The following is a 9894-nucleotide window of genomic DNA, read 5'->3' as shown; positions in this document are numbered from 1 at the left end:
TGGGAGCCTGAATAGGGGGTGGCAGTGGCAGCCATAGATAGATTCATACATTGTATGAATCTATCTTTTGGTGCTAGCGGCAGTGGCGTCGCTAGGGGGTGGCTTTTGGGGCTATAGCCCCGAATCTGGGGTCCATAGTCCCTAGTCTCTACAGGGGTCCCCAAGGGGAGGGGAGTCTATCTGGGGACCCTGATTTAAGGGGGAGGCTCTCTGGGGATCCTAATGTAAGGGTGGATTTCTGGGGACCCTGATGTAAGGGGGCTCTCTGGGGTCCCTGATGTAAGTGGGGGGCTCTCTGGGGATATACACACACACATATATTACTGTATATACATGTGTATGCCCGCCCAAGTGTATGACTTTCTTTACTACGCTGCTATGGGCTCTAGCCCCAGATCTTTTGTTGACCCAGCAACACCTCTGGCTAGAGGGGGTGGCAAGAGAGAGGGGGTGGTGCCCGTGCACCCTTAATTCACTGGCCAGATGTGCCCGGGATAGGCACAATCTCCGGTTTAGCAGCCCGGGCAATATGACACACGTCCACCCAGACAGCCATCCAGGTGGCACAGAACCCTGATCACCTGACCTCACCCAAATATATAGGATCCCCCAGCAGGCCAAGAGATTCTAGAAAGCCCCTGCCCATTGGCTGAGACACCCCATATCCTGACCTTGGGTTGCCCTTCTCAAATCAAGTACCACCAACTACCCGACCACCTAGTGGTAGAAGTCCAAAGTGCAACAAGGCCAAACTTGGGGAGAAATCAATGGAGCTGTAGCAATCAACCTCAATAACTATTCCTGGCAAGTAAATTTTTTAGGAATAACCCTGCCTAAACTTCAGGGTGCTACATATACTATATATATATATATATATATATATATATATATATATATATATATATATATATATATATATATATTTTTTTTTTTTTTTTTTTATTTATTTTTTTTTATTTTTTTTTATTGACTGTCTTGGTTTTTTTATAGCACCAATAAAATAGCAACAATAAAAAATGCAGAGGTGATCAAATACCATCAAGAAAGCTCTATTTGTGGAAAAAAAAAGACACAAATGTTATTTGGGTAGAGCACGTGCAATTGTCAGTGACGTATTGCAAAAAAATAGCCTGGTCGTGAAGGGGGGTAAATCTTTCTGAGGTCAAGTGGTTAAAATCCCTGCAATGTACATAATTTTCTCAACAAAAATGGAGCTACATTTTAAACAGGGCCACATGCAAAATTTTAATTTTAAATAAGAAACACTGGCATGGCCTCTCAAACAATTTTTCGGAAGTTGTGTACGGACGTTTGAACAAGTTTGTACCCCGAGGTGACTGGATTATATTATTTGCTGAAAACCTTTGACATGAAGCATGCTAGTTTTAATTATTTTAGAAAGCTTGTGTCATATTCAGAAAGAACCCAGAAGGAAGCTTTCACTCCCACCCACTGCTGCCCAATCAGAGCAGAGAATTCACCGCCCCACAACTGTATGTAGTCAAAGGGGCAGTGATGCTAATATGGCCGCATGGGTGGCAATAGACAGACGCATACGGAAGCTAAAAAACAAATTTTTCTCTGCTGTCCCTTGTCTGTAAACCCCTAATGTATGTTGACTTTAAAAAAAGCTTTTTTCATACAAAAAGTGGAAAACCTGTCCATATTTCCCACCCCAGGGCTGCTGACTAGTGAGGAGGCAAGGTCTCCCCGCTCAGCAACTCACCCGTGATATGTGCAGGCGCTGCCAGACATGCTGAGGCTAGTGACTAGGAGTGATGGACAGAGATGCTGCTGTACCACTGCATATGTAGCACAAAAGGGAAGATAGTCAGACATCTGCTTCCTATTGAATATGCATCTTGAATAACAGGAAGCTCTCCGACGGGTCGGATAATTTGTTTCTGAAAAATCAGATTAAACCATGCACAGCTAGCTAGTTTATGGCTGCAATTCCAGCATGGTATGTTTAAAACCCATTAAAATCTTACAGCTTTCTACCTCTTTATAGTCTTGTATCCCACACGTTATGATGTGTGACTGATGTTTTCTTGGAAATACTGTAAATACCTTTTACTCACTCTCAAAATGCTGCTTACTGATCTCACACTGCAGTACCCTGTGCTGGCAGAGCTTAGTAACAGCTACACCCATCAGCACAAGCGTACCAGCACACAGGGCCGGTGCTAGACTATTTTGAGCCCGAAGCAGGACCAGATAGTTGTGCCCCACTCCCCCCCCAAAAAAAAATCTAAATTAATTCAATAATTCTAGCACCAGAACTCCTGCATAACACTAAACTGATGACCTATAGAGGTTTTGTGTGTGTGCACCCATGAAATAGCGAAAAACTTCAGTACCCTGTATTTTTTCATAGACAATGCTTTGAAGGCCCCTAGAGACCATCAGTTTAGTGTTATGCAGTAATTCTGATGCTAGAATTATTGCTCTCACTCTGGCATGCGCGGTGATATATAACATGTGTAGAGATATCTCCTCTGTACTCCACTACAGTTGATGGAACACAGGTGGACAGTAGAGGGAGGGGAGGGGGGTTACAGCCAGGTGGGGGGGGGGGGGGGGCAGAGCCAGGTGGGCAGGAGGGGGGTGCAGCCAGGTGGGGGGAGGACAGAGCCAGGTGGACAGGAGAGGAGGGGTGCAGCCAGATGGAAGGGGGGATGCACCCAGGTGGAGGAAGGATGTGGCCAGGGGGACAGGAGAGGGGGGATGCAGCCAGGTGGAGGGGGTGTAGCTAGCTGGACAGGAGAGGGGGGTGCAGTCAGGTGGACAGGAGAGGGGTGTGCAGTCAGGTGGACAGGAGAGGGGGGATGCAGCCAGGTGGACAGGAGAGGGGGAATGCAGCCAGGTGGACAGGAGAGGGGGAATGCAGCCAGGTGGAGGGGGTGTAGCTAGCTGGACAGGAGAGGGGGGTGCAGTCAGGTGGACAGGAGAGGGGGATGCAGCCAGGTGGACAGGAGAGGGGGAATGCAGCCAGGTGGACAGGAGAGGGGGAATGCAGCCAGGTGGATAGGAGAGGGGGAATGCAGCCAGGTGGACAGGAGAGGGGGAATGCAGCCAGGTGGACAGGAGAGGGGGAATGCAGCCAGGTGGATAGGAGAGGGGGAATGCAGCCAGGCGGAGGGGATATGCAGCCAGGTGGACAGGAGAGGGGTGTGCAGCCAGGTGGACAGGAGAGGGGGGGTGCAGCCAGGTGGACAGGAGAGGGGTGTGCACGGAGGTGGACAGGAGAGGGGGGATGCAGCCAGGTGGACAGGAGAGGGGTAATGCAGCCAGGTGGACAGGAGAGGGGGAATGCAGCCAGGTGGACAGGAGAGGGGGAATGCAGCCAGGTGGACAGGAGAGGCTGAATGCAGCCAGGTGGAGGGGAGATACAGCCAGTTGGACAGGAAAGGGGGGGTTCTTACCTTGGGGGATATCATCACTCCCTCCACATGTCAGGCAGTGGCAGCCAGTGACACCTGTCTTAGGATCAGGAGATGGGGTCTCTCCTACAGGCTGTGAGTCAAAGCTCACACAGGGCAGACCTCCTCCAGCTCCTCCCTCATGTCAGGTCAGCTGATCTCTGGGCCCAGATGGGAGAGAGGCGGGGCGAGCTGCAGGAGCAGCATAGCTTTGGACTCCACCAGGATAAGTGTCACAGCGGCCCCGGCCCAAGCAGATGTCCGGCATATGCTCTATATCTCCAGTCTGGGCCTGGGTGGATTCATCCCGGCTGTCTCTGTGCACAATGCCACCTGCCCTGCTCCTCCAGTGGCTGCACATCACCCAGAGAGGGAGGTGGGTAGAGAGCTGACAGGACGAATAGACACTGGCACCGCTCAGATACCAGGGACGGAGGAGGAAATGAGGCTGAATGAGTGACTGTAAATCTCCTCCTCGGTGTGTGATCATGGCTGCAGAGCCCTGGCTGTGCCCTAGGTGGCAGTGCGCCCTAGATGGCTACCTAGTTTGCCTAGTGGGAGCGCCGGTGTCTTGTCAAATAGGGTCCTCCATCAGATGCTGTCCTCTGCGTACTGCGCATGCGCAGTACACAGGAGCACAGATTCCGAAAATTGCCGAGGACGAACGGCGCCTGCGCCGTGAGTCCAGGTTCTATCCCCACTATCCAAGTGAACATAGAGTTAGAATAAAAAAGAGCCGAGCGCAGCGAGGCCGAGCCCGAAGCGTGGCGAGCGAAGCTCGCCCACGAGGGGCCCTCTAAAATTCTAAACCCTATGTCCGCTTGGATAGTGGGGCTACCTCCTCCACTCACGGCGCAGGCGCCGTTCAGCTTCGGAGATTTTCCGAAGCTTCGTCTGCTCCGTACTGCGCATGCGCAGTACGGAACGGACACATATCGATGGCCGGACTCTATTAGGCAGAACACCGGCCCTGTCCGCACAGACATACTGTATAGAAGGGAATAAGGTGTGCCTGACCAAGTCTGGTTAAATCACGTGGTAGGTCTTTTCTGGTGCTTATTAAAATGGCCATACACATCTTAAATGTAGGACAATTCTTATGAATAGGCAAACATTTGAGGCATAGGTGGCCCTGCAAACAACATTAAAAAGTAAAAGGAGCCGGGCACAAAAAAAGTTGGCTAGGCAGTCACTGTTTGGGTATTCTAAGAGCCACAGTTGTCAGGGTACAATATAGCTGGCAGCAGGAGATTTAACCATCCATGTTGTTTAGCATGGTGGGGGAATCTTTGAATTTCCCTTGTTCATCCCTATATTTAATCTTTATGTAAATGAATTTCTCTTGTTCAATCTCTACATGTATGGCCAGCTTTAGACTGCACGGTTATATTCAGACACTACATACAACTGCTGTAACCGGAAAATGGGAGGCAAATGATCAAAATGAAAGTTCTTAGTACAGCCGTCATTAAATGGCGGCCCGCGGTCCGAGTCCGGACCGAGCGGGGCTTCTGCCCGGACCGCTATGCCGCCCGCGTAGTAAATTACAGCAATCACTGGTTTGCTGGGACCGCGGGTTTCCCTAGCAACCAGTGACGCTGTGCGCATGCGCCCGCCCCCTGCTCCTGGCCGCGTCTCTCGGAGCTGAAGACACTCACACTCACAGGCAGTAGGGGGTGTGACGTCACGTGCGCGCCCCGCCCCCCATGCTGCCCGCGGTTCCCGATTCCCGGGTCCTGGCTCTCCTTGAGGCAGCTTCAGTTGTGCCCTTCCTCCTGCAGTTGAGGTATGTGGGCACATTAGTGATCATGCACACTGTTGGGCATATTTTAAGGGGCACACTGATAGGTACCGTATATACTCGAGTATAGGCCGACCCGAATATAAGCCGAGGCCCCCAATTTACCCCCAAAAAAACTGGCAAACTTATTGACTCGTGTATAAGCCGAGGGTGAGACATGCCTGTCCATCCCTGTGTGTGTGTCCGTCCATCCCTGTGTGTCCGTCCATCCCTGTGTGTCCGTCCATCCCTGTGTGTCCGTCCATCCATCCCTGTGTGTGTGTGTGTCCATCCATCCATCCATCCCTGTGTGTGTGTGTCTCCATCCATCCATCCATCCATCCCTGTGTGTGTGTGTCTCCATCCATCCATCCCTGTGTGTGTGTGTCTCCATCCGTGTGTGTGTGTGTGTGTGTGTGTGTGTGTGTGTGTGTGTGTGTGTGTGTGTGTCCAGCCTACCTGTGTCCCGAGCCTTTGTCCCGAGCCTCCGTCCCGTGCCTTGCCTCCTTGCCTCCGTCCCGTGCCGTGCCTTGCCGCCGTGCCTTGCCTCCGTCCCGTGTCGTGCCTTGCCTTGCCTCCGTCCCGTCCCGTCCCGTGCCGTGCCTTGCCTTGCCTCCGTCCCGTGCCCTCTTCGTCGGCGCCTCGGCGGCCATTGTAAAATTCAAAAGCCTCCGCCTTCGCCTGTGATAGGCGGAACACTGAATTTCCCAGCAGCCTGTGTTCCGCCTATCACGGACATCGTATCATCCTCGTCCGTAGTACGAGGATGATACGATGTCCGTGATAGGCGGAACACAGGCTGCTGGGAAATTCAGTGTTCCGCCTATCACAGGCGAAGGCGGAGCCGGAGGCGCGGCTTTTGAATGATAGAATGGCCGCTGTCTGTCTGCTCGACACGCTGATCGAGCGGGCAGACAGCGATGACTCGAGTATAAGCCGAGGGGGGCACTTTCAGCCTCAAAAAAGAGGCTGAAAATCTCGGCTTATACTCGAGTATATACGGTATATTTGTAATTTGCACAATGCTGGGCTTTTTTTGTAAGGGGCACGCTGATGGGTATATTTTTTATATGCACACTGATTTGCATGTTTTGTTAAGGTGCACCTTAACAAAATTTGCCCATCAGTGTGCACTTAAAAAATATACCCATCAGCATGCCCCTTAAAATAAAATGTGTCCATCAGATTGCCCTTTAGCATAAAATAAGGGTCACGCTGATGGGCACCTTTTATGTTAAGGGGTACTCTGATGGACAAATTTTATTTTACGGGGCACGCTGATGGGTATATTTTTAATGTGCACATCGATGGGCATATTTTGTTAAGGGGCACGCTGATGGGCACAACAAAATGTGCCCTACAAAATATGCCCATTGATGTGTACATTAAAAATATACCCACCAGCAGGCCCCTTAAAATAAAATGTGTCCATCAGAGTGCCTCCTAACATAATAGGCGCCCATCAGTGTGACCCTTATTTCATGTTAAGGGGCACGCTGATGGGCATATTTTATTTTATATTAAAAGGGGCACTCTGATGGGCAAATTTTAAGTTAAGGGGCACATTTTGTTGTCCATCAGAGTGCCCCTTAATATAAAATGTGCCCATCAGCATGACCCTTATTTTATGTTAAGGGGCACCCTGATGTGCACATTTTATGTTAAGGGGGACTCTGATGGGTACATCTTATGTACAGTAAGGGGACACTGACAGGAATGTCTGATGTAAAGGGGCACCTGATTTAAAGATGCACTGTGATGGGGGCACCAGATGTAAAGGGGCACTGTGATGGGGACACCTGATGTAAATGGGCATTGTGATGGGGACACCTGATGTAAAGGGGCACACTCATGGGCACATTTTATTTTAAGAGCAACACTGATGGGTACATTTTATATTAAAGGGGCACTTTGATGGGCAAATTTTAAGTTAAGGGGCACATTTTGTTGTGTCCTTCAGAGTGCCCCTTAATATAAAATGTGCCCATCAGCGTGACCCTTAACATAAAATTTACCCATCAGCGTGACCCTTATTTTATGTTAAGGGACACCCTGATGGGGACATCTGATGTATGGGGACACTCTGACAGGAAGGTCTGATATAAAGGGGCACTGTGATTGGGACACCCGATGTAAAGGGGCACTGTGATGGGGACACCCGATGTAAAAGGGCACTGTGATGGGGACACCGATGTAAAGGGGCACTGTGATGGGGACACCCGGTGTAAAGAGCAAATGTAAAGCTATCCTAGTTTCAACTGTCCACATGTTTAATATTGTAACTGAAACTTGACAATAAATATTGTTGAAATGCTAAGGAAATTGTACATTTCTCATGTTTTTAAAAGATATACAGTGACTGCAATCTTTCTGAGTCATAGCACAGACTTGAGATTCGGACCTCGGCCCAAAGAAAATTTTGGCGACCGGACCTCCTTGAATTTTAATTCATTACCCCTGTCTTAGTACAATGTCTGTCTGACTGCGTATTTATTTCAGTAACTTCTGGGCTCTCAAAATTGCTAGAGTCTGAAATCTATCTTTATATTCCCTTCCCTTACTCCCCTGCACACTACAGTTCAGGCATAGAGTGGGAGTTTCTTTGCAAGTTGACACTCCACTAAGCTCCATTGCATTTCATAATGGTGTGATCTTTGAATGTTGTATGTTCTGACGATGGAGGAGGAAGTATTTCGGCAGGCTTTCAGGAGAGGGAGAGCACAGGGAGGACTTCACCAGTCAGAGGATCATTCATACTCCAGTCAACAGGCTGAAGGCAGAAAAGTGAAAAAGAAAGTTGTAGAGTGGTAAGTTCTGAACAGTAGAGATAGTATGGTAATGAAATGCTGATCCAGACCCTGCACAGTTCTATTAAGAAGTTGGCCTCACATGTAAATAGTTATTTTGGAGTATCCTACTAAATCCCTTCTACTATCAAAGCTCTCCAAATAAAATACAAAAACACATCCCCTAGACTGGTTATTGGAGACAACGAGTGGAAGAGTGTGTGCACTTGGCTGTGTGAAAATACCCTGTGGCTGGCTGTGGATTGATCGGTGGGAAAACCCAGGCACAAAAATGTAAGCCGTGTGTAGCGCTACCCTTGCAGGAGCCGCTTGAATTTTTGTGCCCAGGTCTCCCACTAATTAATCCACAGCCAGGTGCATCTGAAGAGCTGACTGAAGGGGAGCCATGCCTAAGTGGATCTGTTTGCGACTCCTGTGAGTACAGACCAAAGATCTAGGGGCCTGTTCTCTTTGGCTAACTAAAGGTTCAACTAAAGGGATTACTGGCTAGTGATCCGAAGAGCTTTGTCTACCTATCCTTCACTACAAGAGATTTTTTATCATGCTCCTTATTTCTGCACTGCTACACAGAAGTCTGCCATCTGCTCCCAGCAAAGGACAACACCTACCGCAAATTTTTAGATCAGCTAGAGTCCTCATTTTGTGCATAGTTTTATTCTGAAGTATCCTACTGCAAATCCCCTAACCTATCCAAGTTCCTCTAAAATAAAACTACAAAACAAAACCCCTAGACTGGTTTAAATCGAACTGAAGTGTGTGTACCTGGCTGCAGAAACAACCTTGTGCCTTGCTGCCAGTAAAGACGTAAGGACTATCTGGGTAATATTCAAGCGGCTCCCATAGGAGTTGCGCTACACATACATGCATGGAAACATAACTGGTGAGTATAGTAAAGTTTCTCTACACACAGGAAATTGGTACGGACAGAAATTGACTGGAAGTGACTCATGAGCCTGTATATGTAAGGCACTTGGAAGCCTATGAGATTGTGTTTAGGGTGACATAGTGTAAGAGCCCACGGCTTACTACGCATGCACCAATGGCACCTTGCCGCTAGAGGAAATCTGTGCCAACTGAGCATGCGCCAAAGACACCTCAGGGCGCCAACCCGAACCTGCAGAGAACACTTGATGGAAAAGGACATGAAAATGCCCAGGATGCATACAGGAAGTGACCTCAACCTGATGGAAAAAGAGGGGAAAATACCCAGGAGGCGCACAGGAAGTGACATCAACCTGATGGAAAAAGAGGGGAAAATACCCAGGAGGTGCACAGGAAGTGACATCAATCTGATGGAAAAAGGTGGGAAAATGCCCAGGAGGCACACAGGAAGTGACCTCAAACTTCCCTATATAAGCCCAGACACTGCCAAATTGCTGGATTATCTTCAGTCCCCCTTGTTCCTGTACTAGTGTGTGATCTGTCTGAACCTGTTGTGACCTGGAAACCTGTTTGACTACTCTTAAGTGCTGCTCGCCTTTCTCCTCGGATTTATACCTTAACCATTCTACTTCTTTGCCCCTTTTGTACTCAGCTGCCAGATTGGAACTGACCCCGGCTTGGATCTCAACTATTCTTCTGATTAACACTTTTATGCATCGTTGCCCTACTGGACTTGACCTCGGCTTGGATCCCAGACTAAGGCTTGCATGGTGCTCCGCAACCTTGGCACCCCTGTCCCAACCATGTCTCTGTCTCCATCTCCAGAGGCTTTAAGGACCTGAGGTGCAAGGGAGGCCTTCCCACTACTTCAGTCTCACATTAAGTACGTGGCCCTCGTGACACATAGGGTGGTCCCTTAGACTTGATTTCTGACCCTAAATTGGAAGATTTTGTCTCCGCTTTCTACCAGGCTGATTTATAGCACTAAGGGCACCTGGGGACG

The sequence above is a fragment of the Lithobates pipiens genome, unplaced genomic scaffold (genome assembly GCF_037356315.1).
Source record: "Lithobates pipiens isolate NorthernLeopardFrog02 unplaced genomic scaffold, aLitPip1_a1.2 Scaffold_28, whole genome shotgun sequence".
Taxonomy (NCBI): domain Eukaryota; kingdom Metazoa; phylum Chordata; class Amphibia; order Anura; family Ranidae; genus Lithobates; species Lithobates pipiens.
The sequence above is the reverse complement of the archived record's forward strand: the minus strand, read 5'-3'. Positions refer to the sequence as shown.